This window comes from Sus scrofa, chromosome 8 (genome assembly GCF_054392235.1).
Source record: "Sus scrofa isolate SSC_HxYL_T2T_F1_AM1 chromosome 8, Sscrofa_HxYL_maternal_Yorkshire_Landrace_v2.0, whole genome shotgun sequence".
Classification (NCBI taxonomy): domain Eukaryota; kingdom Metazoa; phylum Chordata; class Mammalia; order Artiodactyla; family Suidae; genus Sus; species Sus scrofa.
The window spans coordinates 94,924,165-94,937,030 of record NC_139390.1 but is presented as its reverse complement, the minus strand read 5'-3'; the positions used below and the strand labels follow the sequence as shown (position 1 = coordinate 94,937,030).

The 12,866-nt window shown below is 38.3% G+C and overlaps 1 protein-coding gene across 5 annotated transcripts in view; it reads right to left on the bottom strand.

Moving 5' to 3' along the window:
• SLC7A11 (solute carrier family 7 member 11) overlaps positions 1-12,866 on the bottom strand; it is a 376,273-nt gene that overhangs the window by 203,007 nt on the left and 160,400 nt on the right. Inside the window, exon 2 of one of the 5 annotated variants that reach the window (XM_084972874.1) lies at positions 9,013-9,109. The exons of the other annotated variants lie outside the window; for them this stretch is intronic. The gene's annotated coding sequence lies outside the window, so the exon portion shown is untranslated. The remainder of the gene's footprint in view (positions 1-9,012; positions 9,110-12,866) is intronic. 5 annotated transcript variants of the gene reach the window in all.

The window sequence follows — 12,866 nt, the reverse complement described above, 5'->3', positions numbered from 1 at the left end:
CAACAAATGCCATGTTGGACTAACAAATATTTTTTAACATTTTTGCTTTGTTTTAATATGAAATGAGTTCAAAAGGCACTGGTATTCTAAATCTATCAAGGAGAGACACTGTACTGACTGATTTATCATCACATTTGAAAATAAATTTCTTCTGGTCTTGAGACATAGGCAGCTAAAAAACAAATGCAAACTTTTCACATTGAAGCAAGAAGTTTTTTTCTAAAGTCAAAAGTTTCAAAAATACTTTAGGAGTTTGATATATATATATATATATCAGGAATTTGATATGTACATATATATATCCCAATAAAAATTCCCAGAAAACAAATTTACAAAGTGACAGAAAACAAATTGCCTGGTTTTTCTTTTTCCATGTACCATCCTAGCTAAGCTGTAGTCCCCAGTTATTCAATCAAATACCATTTTAGGTGTTGCTGTGAAGGAAACTTGTGGATGTACTTGAAGCCCTTAATCAGATAACTTTAAAGTAGATTATCCTGGATAATCTGGATGGGCTTGATTGAATCAGTTGGAAGAATTTAAAAGCAGGGTTGAAGCTTCTTGAAAAAGTAAAAAAATTCTGGAGTTCCCATCATGGCTCAGTGGTAACAAACCTGACAAGTGTGGCCCTAAAAAGCAAAAAAAAAAAAAAAAAAAAAAAAAAAAAGAAAGAAAGAGAGAGAGAAATGAACAAAACAAACAAACAAATTCTGCCTATGGGCAGCTACGTCCCATGGCTGAAAGTTCAAGCCTACCAATGACCTACCCTTCCTGATTACCCACAGGATGGATTTCAGACTTGCTTAGTCTGCCCCTACAATCGAGTAAGGCATTTTTTTGTAATAAAGATTCCTGGCTCTTCCTTTCCCTCCTTCCTTGCCATATCTATCAATCAGTCTATCTCTCTATGAACCTACCTACCTACTTATCCATCCATCTATCCATCCAACCTACTGATTTTGCTTCTCTGGTTGAACTCTTGACTCAAACACTTGGAGACACATCAATTCAGAAAGATTCGCCTTCTTATCTAATTAGTATTATAATAATACTCTTTCTTCATTCTAATTTTTCTGTAATTATATATATTTTTAAATTGTACCAACTTTTATAAAGAATTAAAATATTTTACTGTTATCTATTGCATCAAACACTCTACACTAGTCATTTTCTCTAGAAGGTAATCTCCTCTGAGCTTGGGCTAAATTTTAAGGACAGAGATGGGAGGAAAACTAGGGCAGAGTGCAAAAGGTGGGGATAAGCATTCACAAGATGAAAAACAACACAATGTTGACATTATAATAGAATAAATACATCTAAAACATCTGCTGGTTTTGGAGTGTTTTGAGTACTCCACAGTCTTGCTGACATGGTTCTAGAAGTAAACACAAACCCAATGGTGAATGACTTCAGCTCTTGCCTTTCAACAGGGGCCAAGTAACAATGCTTTCATTTGACTGAAAATTAAACCTCTTTAAATTCCTTAGCTACAATAATATTCCAACTTTTTTTCCTCCATTATAGTTGTTCAGTCTTTATTTCTTACTTAGGGACTAATTAATGAACCACAAAAATGATCGTTTCTCGTGAGTACATCTCCAGAAATCTCCTCAGGCAAAAATCTCACATTCTTGGTACCTTACAGTGATCAAGTAGCACAGGTTTGCATTTCTATATTTGAGTCCAGTCAAATCTTATAGCAGAACACTCTCAATCTCCCTTCCCTCTTTATTTTTCACTACAATACCACCTTGTCATATCCAATAGCACTTATTTATTCATCATACTTATTGTTTCTTCCTTACTAGAATTTAGAATATAAGCTCAAGGAGGACTGGGATTTTGTCTATGTATTCACTGCTGAATTCCAGTCAGTAGTACAATGCCTGATGCGTACCACAATGCTTACTGAACATCAACCAAACAAATCTCACTCTGTTGCTAAGTCTGTAATATAAATATCATAATGGTACCTAAAATACTAGATTATTATGGGGGTTAAAATGATAATGCATGTGATGCTCTGGATTATCTCAGTAACCTGAACTCAGAAACATTCTATAGGGAATTCAACATCTGCTTCTATTCAGAGTGTACAGGAGATAGAGTAATATAGGGCAGAAATGAGGCATTCATTCATTTTTACCCTTAGAGTTTACTAGTTCCTTACATATAATTCTTTGAGTTTTTATCTACAACATTGTTTTTGGTTGGAATCCACTGAAAATATGTTTGTTAACTTTAACCTAGTACTGCATTAGGTAGGGATTTAGGAAGAGCTTTTTGCTGCTTATCATCTAGTCAAATTATCCAACTAGTCAACAGAATCACTGTAGCCTGGCATTCTGTTGCATGTGATGAAGTATTCAAGATCAATAAGGCAATCTTTCCAGTAACTAGTTAAAATACATAGAAACATTTCTCCATATATAACCCAAATACTTTATGGTATATGTTGCAGTTTATCATTTTTATTCTTTTTTTAAGTAGAAATGGAAGAAAAATGGATGTCCCTTTTTGCAATAAAATACTGAAGAGAGCCTGAAAATGAACTCTTTTGACTATTCAATTTTGAACCATGAGGACCCTATTACACTGTTGGTGGGAATGTAAATTGGTTCAACCACTGTGGAAAACAGTATGGAGATTCCTCAGAAAACCAAAAATAGAACTACCATCTGATCCAGCAATCCCACCCCTGGGCATCTACCCAGAGAAAACCAAAAGACACGTGTACTCCAATGTTCATTGCAACACTATATACAATAGCCAAGACATGGAAATAACCTAAATGTCCATTGACAGAGGAGTGGATAAAGAAGATGTGGTACATATACACAATGGAATATTTCTCAGCCATTAAAAGGAAAGAAATAACAGCATTTGCAGCAACATGGATGGACCTAGAAATTATCATGCTAAGTGAAGTCAGTGAGACAACGAGACACTAACATCAAATGCTATCACTTACATGTGGAATCTAAAAAAAGGATGCAATGAACTTCATTGCAGAACAGATACTGACTCACAGACTTTGAAAAACTTATGGTGTTCAAATGAGACAGGTTGGGGAGTGGGGGGATTCACAGGCTTTGGGATAGAAATGGTATAAAATTTGGTTGTGATGATCATTGTACAACTATAAATGTAATAAAATTTATTGAGTAATAAAAAGTAAATAAATAAATAAATAATTTGAACCCTGAGACCAAAGAAGAGAAATTTGCAAGGCTTCATTCTTTAATACTCTGGAATTGAGAATGAATCTAACTTCAAATAAAAAACTACTCATAAATTAAGTCCTCAGGGACACATGAAAATGTCAACAGAGGTTGTCTCTGGGTCCAAGAATTTGTGTGGTTGTTGATATCTATTTTTTCAAGAGTGAGCATTCATTATTCACATAGATTAATTTTTAGAAAGGGTTTTTTCCTTTAATTGGCATTTTAAATCTGGGAGGGGTAATAAAACATTTGCAAGTGTCTTCAAAGTCTTAGAATTAGCTAAGCAGAACGTGAAAAAAGATAAAAAGCAAACAGTTTAGAACATGAAAAAGGTAATCACAAACCATGTAAGAAATATGTAGTCAAAAGTTCAATAAACAAACACTTTTGGCAACACAGGTAACTCAAACCTTATATAAGCAATTTCTTCTGGCCCATCTGATATTTTCCATAAACGCTAAGGTATCATTTTGTTCAGGGACTATAGGCTATTGGCAGGGGACAAAATACTAAGTACATTTTTGTCTAATAACATTTGATTTTAAAATGCCATTGATCTTAAGGCACCTCCATAATTGCAAATTGGGGGCTTTTCAAGTAATTTATATGGAAAAATTGTGAAATTTATATTTTGAAATGAAATTAAATAATACCTGCACTTCCTACTTTGGGGAAATTTTATGTTAAATCACTCCGACAGGCAGAGATGACAAAACATTGAGAAATATTTAAAGATTTCATTTCTCTTCCTGATAATGACAAGGTTCATTTTGTGCTCTCAGAGGGGAAATCAAAGCTGATTTACTGTCAACTACTTCAGTGCCATGATCCACATTTCACATTCTTTAAAGAGCCTCAGCAAAGCAAGAATATGACTGTCCTTTCACAATGGGGTTGATCAACTGCCAAATGCCTGATAAATCATCAGATGCTTTCATTTGAAGCTACCTGTTTCTTTATCATGATAAAGCATGATGCACAGCATGTGGCAACCCATCATAATTTCATGGGTAAAAACAAGCTTGATTTATACCACCTTTCTTGAAAGGGCAAACAATAGCAGTGAAAGGAAGGACTACAACTCTGCATATTTTTCCATTCTTCTCAATTTTTCTCCTTTGTTTCACCCAAATGGTAGAATAGCTCACTCCTTTCCTTGGCCCTGTCTGAGAAAAAAACAAGTAAGATTTGAAGAAAGCCTAGAAGCATCTGAAAAATAACATTGACCAGCCTCCCTCTCATAATCCTCAAATTACTATTCTGATCTTGAATCCTGAGCAGATCAGCAGTGAGCTCAGAGAAAACGTTCGTGAACAGGCTATGAATTTAAACATCCAGGAGAAAAGGAATTGAAATATTTAATCATTCTCCCAAGCTTGTAAGGGGAGGCAAAGCAAATACTAGCTACCTTTTCTGAACTGCTGTTTGGAGGAAAGATTGTTCGCAGTTCTTCAAGGGTGAGTGGGAGTTGTATTTTTCCCAAGAGCTGGATCCAAGTTGTTCAAAATTGCACTGCAAAGTCAAACTCTCCATGCAACCCTCTTCCTAAACCCACCCCAAGGCATCATTCTAGCCCCATGGGTTTTATTCTTTCTTTTGTGCCAATCACCATAAATTCTCAGAGATAAGATTTGGAGGTGGAATAAGAAAGACAAAAGACAATCTATTGTGTTTCTGAAGAGATACTGAGATAAAGGATTTTACTCCACCAATCAGTATTTCCCTCTTGGGTAACTGAGGCTGGGAAGTAAGAAAAATGTTGGAAGAGCCAGAATGGAGATGCCAGGAAACTGAGTTCCTTGCTTAAGGAAGTATAAGCAAAACAGCATGACAAGTGCTAATTTTAATAGGAGGTATAACCAGTTGCCCATTTCTCTCCTTTCTGAAGCCTAAAAGAGTTTGAAAGCACTACTTGCTTGGCCCTTCCATTCAAAATCAGTTTTTAAGAATCATGTACTCCCAGAGTGCCCGTTGTGGTGCAGTGGAAATGAATCTGACTAGGAACCATGAGGTTGCAGGCTCAATCCCTGGCCTCGCTCAGTGGATTAAGGATCTGGCATTGTCATGAGCTGTGGTGTTACGGATCTGGCATTGCCATGAGCTGTGGTGTAAGTCGCAGACACAGCTCGGACCTGGTGTTGCTATGGTTGTGGCATAGGCCGGCAGCTGTAGCTTGGATTTGACCCCTGGCCTGGGAACCTCCATAGGGCCTGGGTGCAGCCCCAAGAAGCACAAAAAAGTAAAATAAATAAAATCATGTATTCTCCAGAATGGATTCTACTTCTGTTCTCTGAAGACCTAGATATCTCTTTCTCTATTCAGCCATTCAGTCTTGTTATTGGCCCACCTGTCAATTAATATTTTTTTAGGCAAGAAGAGTGTACTCTCTGACAAATCCAAGTGCATACGAAGAGAGGAAAAATTAGTCACCTTATAAAGCAGGCTTTTTCTTCAGGAGAGACTAACCCCACCTCTCTCGACTCTGCAGCCCACAGACCACCTTCTACTGAAGATGACATGGAAGAATTTAACCCTTTGGTGGCATGCAGAATCTGTGATCTGTCCTACGACAGGACTGTGGGGTGGGTTAACCCTGCCATACCACAGCCCCCCTGCACTGCTGGTACAGTCCCGATTTCCAGGCTAGTGAAGGATTTCTCTATGCTTGGTTGGCTATGTTCATGGTTTTGTACCCAAAGCCCTGGGTCCTTGCTGTAATATCCCTTTAGGCAGCTGCTTGATGACCCAACTGTCTCTGTCACCATAAACTTTGATCATCTTATCCTTTCAAGCATGAGACCCAAACCCACTCATTCACTCTGGTCTAAGAGTACAGGAAGAAGGAGGAAGGTGGGTCTGTCCAGACTGCCAGGCTCCTACCTGGGCAGCCTTGCCATTTATTGCAAGTGGACCAGCCCTACCTGTGTGAAGTGAGCATGCCCAGGTGGGCAGCATTATTCGGTGCATTTACTTCTTTTCTTCTCAAGATTGCTAGGAATACAGAACGGGATTACCTATTTTGATTACCAACCCCTATTCTGCAGAGGAAAAATGAAATAGTGAAAATGATGTTGCCATGTTTAAGAAAAGAAATTCATGGCACAACTTGAAATACAAATAAGGTTCTTTCAGTTTTCCAATTTGCTGAAATTATGTACAACAGATTACTCTCAAAAAAATTAATCATTCATGGTTTTAAATATGCAAATGACCTCTCAACCTATTTGATGAATTAGCCATTATATTCTTGTTAAACCTCTGCTCTCTTTTTAATGAACATCCTAATTCTCTTGGTTTTCCTCATATCGCTCAAGTAGCTGGACAATCTTTCCTTTAATATCTCTTCCTCTACTATTGAATTTTTCAATATTAGAATTCAACTCTTCAGTTTGAGTCATTATGAATATTTTAGTAACATGTTTTGTTTTTTGGTGGTTTTTATTTTTTATTTTTTATTTTTGGTTTTTTTTAGGGCTGCACCCACAGCATATGGAGGTTCCCAGGCTAGAGGTCTAATTGGAGCTGTTACTGCTGGCCTACGCCAGAGCCACAGCAATGCCAGATTTGAGCTGTGTCTGCAATCTATTTCACAGCTCATGGCAACACTGGATCCTTAACCCACTGAGCGGGGCCAGGGATGGAACCTGCGACTCATGGTTCCTAGTTGTATTCATTTCCACTGCGCCACAACGGGAACTCCAACATGTTTATTTTTAAAGAAAAATTTTATTATCTACAATCCTCCTTCTCCCTCCCACCCCAGCCTCTTTAGAAGGCAAACTTCTGAAATAGATCTTTGTTTTGTAGAAAGGACTGACAAGTGACCTTATGAATGACAGAAGGTATAGAAAGCTACACATAAACACAGAAATAAAGGGTTTATTGTGGAATACAGTGGGGGGGGGTGGCAGTGGTAAAGTAAAAATAAGAATTATAGAAAGAGGATGAAGAGGTGAGGCAGCCACTGTTGAGAAAGAGCCTCTGGAAGAGAGCTGCCATATTTAAAACAAACTATGTATAAAGTTTGCTATGTGATGTATGCTATGCTCTTTGTTGTCTCTCACAAAACCTCATTAATAAACCTATAATATTAATCAATGTTTCTGGAGATGGTTTGTATGCAGGTAGTTTGAGATTTAATTTGGTGTATGCTAAGACAGGTTGAAAATGATCTCAATTATGGAAAAATAAGAAGAAAAGTGGCTTAAGTTCTATGTCCCATTCAAATCTATTCTCTCAGCAATACATGAATATTCATCTGATTTCCTTCTGTGCCCACTTTAGGCAAATAAAACTCAACATGCCTGAACTAACCCAAAGACATGCTTTTCTTCCACCATTTCCATTTTGGTAAAACGGAGTACTGTCCACCTAGCTGCGTGTGCCATAACTCTAGAAGGACAGCTCCTCATCTCTTACCCCTGACTTCATAGCAATCATCGTGTTCTTCTTCTTTACTGTATCTTTTTTTTTTTCTTTCTTTTTTTTAAGGCTGCACCTGCAGCATGTGGAATTTCCCGGGCTAGGGGTCGAATCCAAGCTACAGCTGCCAGCCTACGCCACAGCAACATGGGATCTGAGCCACATCTGCAACTTATAGCAATGCCAGATCCCTGACCCACTGAGCGAGGCCAGGGATCGAACCTGCATCCTGATGGATACTAATTGGATTCATTTCTGCTGCTCCATGATGGGAACTTCATTCTCGGCTGTATCTTGAATCCACTCCTTTCTCTCCATTTTCTCTGTCACAGTCACCTCTCTCTAGAACTATTGCTAAAATTTCCTAACTGGTCTCCTACTTCCTGTCTTCCCCTTTTCCATCAGAGTAGTCTATAAAGTCTATCATATCCTAAGTTCAAGGCTTTCCTTTTATTTTTAGAGTGAAATGCTAACTCCCTCTTTTTATTGATAAGGCCTTTCATGATATGACCCCTGCTTACTTTTCCAACCAATCACACCCATTCTCCTTTCTTGGCATTCTTGGTGTTCTCAAGGCACCGTGATGGCTTTTGGCCATCAAACATGTTTGCATGGCCTGAAAGCCTCAACCCCACTAAATTTTCAATCCTATGTAAAGAAATGGAAAGATATTCCATGTTCATGGACTGGAAAAAATCAATATTGTAAAAATGGCCATACTACCCAAAGCAATCTACAGATTCAATGCAATCCCTATCAAATTACCCATGACATTTTTCACAGAACTAGAACAAACAATCCAATAATTTATATGGAACAACAAAAGACCCAGAATCGCCAAAGCAATCCTGAGAAACAAAAACCAAGCAGGAGGCATAGCTCTCCCAGACTTGAAATATTACAAAGCCACAGTCATCAAAACAGTGTGGTACTGGTATCAAAACAGACGGACAGACCAATGGAACAGAATAGAGAACCCGGAAATAAACCCTGACACCTATGGTCAATGAATCTTTGACAAGGGAGGCAAGAACATCAAATGGGAAAAAGAAAGTCTATTCAGCAAGCATTGCTGGGAAACCTGGACAGCAACATGCAAAGCAATGAAACTAGAACACACCCTCACACCATGCACAGAAATAAACTCCAAATGGCTGAAAGACTTAAATATACGACAGGACACCATCAAACTCCTAGAAGAGAACATGGGCAAAATACTCTCTGACAAAAACATCATGAGTATTTCCTCAGGTCAGTCTCCCAAAGCAATAGAAATTAGAGCAAAAATAAACCCATGGGACCTCATCAAACTGAAAAGCTTTTGCACAGCAAAGGAAACCAAAAAGAAAACAAAAAGACAACTTACAGAATGGGGGAAAATAGTTTCAAATGATGCAATGGACAAGGGCTGTATCTTGAATCCACTCCTTTCTCTCCATTTTCTCTGTCACAGTCACCTCTCTCTAGAATATATAAGCAATATATAATCTCTAGAATATATAAGCAACTTATCCAACCCAACAGCAAAAAAGCCAATCAATCAATGGAAAAAAGGGCAAATGACCTGAATAGACATTTCTCCAAGGAAGATATACAGATGGCTAGCAAACACATGAAAAAATGCTCAACATCACTGATTATAAGAGAAATGCAAATCAAAACTACCATGAGATACCACCTCACACCAGTCAGAATGGCCCTCATTAATAAGTCCACAAATAACAAGTACTGGAGGGGCTGTGGAGAAAAGGGAACCCTCCTGCACTGTTGGTGGGAATGTAAGCTGGTACAGCCACTATGGAGAACAGTTTGGAGATAGCTTAGAAATCTATACATAGAACTTCCATATGACCCCACAATCCCACTCTTGGGCATATATCCAGACAAAACTCTACTTAAAAGAGACACATGGAGTTCCCGTCATGGCGCAGTGGTTAACGAATCCGACTAGGAACCATGAGGTTGCGGGTTCGGTCCCTGCCCTTGCTCAGTGGGTTGACGATCCGGCGTTGCGGTGAGCTGTGGTGTAGGCTGCAGATGTGGCTCGGATCCCGCGTTGCTATGGCTCTGGTGTAGGCCGGTGGCTACAGCTCCGATTCAACCCCTAGCCTGGGAACCTCCATATGCCGCGGGAGCAGCCCAAGAAATAGCAACAACAACAACAAAAGACAAAAAGACAAAAAGACAAAAAAAAAAAAAAAAAAAAAAAAAAAAAGACACATGCACCCACATGTTCATTGCAGCACTATTCACAATAGCCAGGACGTGGAAACAACCCAAATGTCCATCGACAGATGATTGGATTCGGAACAGGTGGTATATATACACAATGGAATACTACTCAGCCATAAAAAAGAATGACATAATGCCATTTGCAGCAACATGGATGGAACTAGAGACTCTCATACTGAGTGAAATGAGCCAGAAAGAGAAAGACAAATACCATATGATATCACTTATAACTGGAATCTAATATCCAGCACAAATGAACATCTCCTCAGAAAAGAAAATCATGGACTTGGAGAAAAGACTTGTGGCTGCCTGATGGGAGAGGGTGGGAGTGGGAGGGATCAGGAGCTTGGCGTCATCAGACACAACTTAGAATAAATTTACAAGGAGATCCTGCTGAATAGCATTGAGAACTATGTCTAGATACTCATGTTGCAACAGAACAAAGGGTGGGGGAAAAATGTATACACGTAAGGATAACTTGATCCCCTTGCTGTACAGTGGGGAAAAAAAAAAATTTCAATCCTTACTTAGCCAACTCCTCTCTTCTCTTCACTTTGGGTCTCAGTTTGAGTATCACTTCTTCAGAGAAGATTCCCTAAAGCCCTGCCCCTTCTTCCACTCGCTTGTCACTCCCAGACTGATCAGGTCTCCTTGTTACATGTGCTCCCAGCACAATGCACATTTTGGTTATATCACTATCTATAATTAAATAAACTTTTCTATGATTATTAATGTCTACTTTCAGCACAGACCCTCAATGACATGATCTATAATATCAATGTTGGTATTCTGTTGGTGAATTGCTAATTAGTTAATGTTGTGTTGTCAGTCATTTCTGGGGCTCCCTATTTCTGTGATGGAATCTTTTTAAAAGTTTATATATAAATCATATTTACATTTTATATTTATATTTCTCTATAGAAGAAAGACTTTACTAAAATATGCTATACATCTATAGGAATTTAGTCTTAAGATGAGAATGAAGCTAAAATAAAAATTCTGGGAATTTTAGGGGAATGGCTTTGTCTTCAAGGACATGTCAATCACTAACAAGGACAAGATCTCCCACCTGCAAATGTAGTCCTTGAACCTCTAGGAATAAAGAACTGGGATCCATTTTAATTCAAATCTCACTCTCACTGCTGAGGGAGGTCAGAAAAGGAGTTCATTAGTGCCACCTGGGATGACAAGTTTATGGTTCCATCATTATAGCTGCTAATAAATGAACTGATGATATGAATCAAATTTACTAAAATCTCTGTTCATCTTGAACTACATTGTAAAAGATCAAAGTCAAGACAATGTGCTCCATAGTATTGCAGATGTAATAAAGCCTAAAGCTCTCACTGCAAAATGAGAATGATGAGCAGTGAGCTACCTTATTTAACAAAAAATGTTTGGGAGGCTAATAGCCCATGGCATACTGCTCATCAAAACGGACCAAGAGAAAAGATGTGGTTGAAATCAGTGGGCCAACTCTGCTACCACTTTTGGCTGTTTCCACCTCTAAGAGAGTCAATACAATCACATCTACCCATAGACATCTTAGATGTTTTTTCCAGGGAAGTCACGTTGATCCTTCCTTCTCTCCAGTTAACATCCACTGGAACCAAGCAGGAACCTGTGGAGCTGTCCCAATGGCAGGTCTTCATTTCCCCATTTTCTTATTTAAAAAAAAAAAAAAAAAGGCTTTAGTCTCCCAGGCCTCCCCTGAGTTTCTAACCAGGTCTCCCCTGAGTTTCAAAGAGCAGACTTAAGCAGTTATTATTTCATAAGTGAGGAAATTCAGAAAAAAATAAAAGCTGTGAAACAAAATGTAGTGATAGCCTAAAACAATAGTTCAGCCATAAAATAGAGTCACAGGATCCCTCCCTAGTTCCTCAAGAGCTAGAGATAAAAATCTGACATGTACTTTTTTTTTCCCTTGCTTTTTAGGGCCACATTCAAGGCATATGGAAGTTCCCAGGGTAGTGGTAGAATTGAAGTTACACCTGCTGGCCACAGCCACAGCAATGCAGGAACTGAGCCACATCTGTGATCTATATCACAGTTCACAGCAAGATCCTTAACCCACTGAGTGAGGACAGGGATCGAACTTCATCTTCATGGATACTAGTCGGATTTGTTTCTGCTGCATTATGAAGGGAACTCCATGATACATATCCTTGAGCTGTTTGTGGAAGCCAGGACCCCACTAGAAAGAATGCTGAACATAAGCCCTCAAATCCCAGACTTGTTGGAACTATAAGATTGATGATTAAGCCTTCCAACACACCATCCTGTTACTTCCCCACAAACCAATCAAAAGAATGTCCACAAGCTGAACATGTACCCCGTGACCCTACCCCCAATGTTGCTTTAAAAAAAAACTTCCCTAAAAGTCATGGAGCAATTTTAGTCTTTTTAGCATTAACTACCCATTCTCCTTGCTTGGTGCCCTGCAAATATACTTTTCTTCACCACAACCCAGTGTTGGTAGATTGGCTTTGTTGCATATAGGGAGAGTGAACCCAAGTTTGATTCAGTAACATCACTACTTATGATTCTTGATCCTATCACTTCAGAGGAATTTAATATATATTCAATACATGTTCATGGCTGCTTGGAAAAATCATAATATAAAATTAGTCAACACTTAAAAACTAGTTAGCAAGGTGATATTTACAAATTTCATGTACACCTCTAAACAAAACTAGCAGATGACAATTTTTAAAAAGTGGAGAATCTTTTATATAGATCAATAGTAATTTTTAAGCTAATTTCAAAATCAAAAAAGGTCTTGGTGGGATAAGTTGAGTCTAAGAAATATTCCTAGAGAAACATAAAAGAGCATAGGAATTGATCTGTGATTGTATCCATAACTCCTTTACTGTGTTGAGTTGAGGAGGGTTGAAGAGAAGAAATTGACTGACACTGATAACAGCGAGAGAAAATATTGATAAGGGGAGGCCATATTAAGAAAGATTTTAAATGCTGGAATGAGAAATT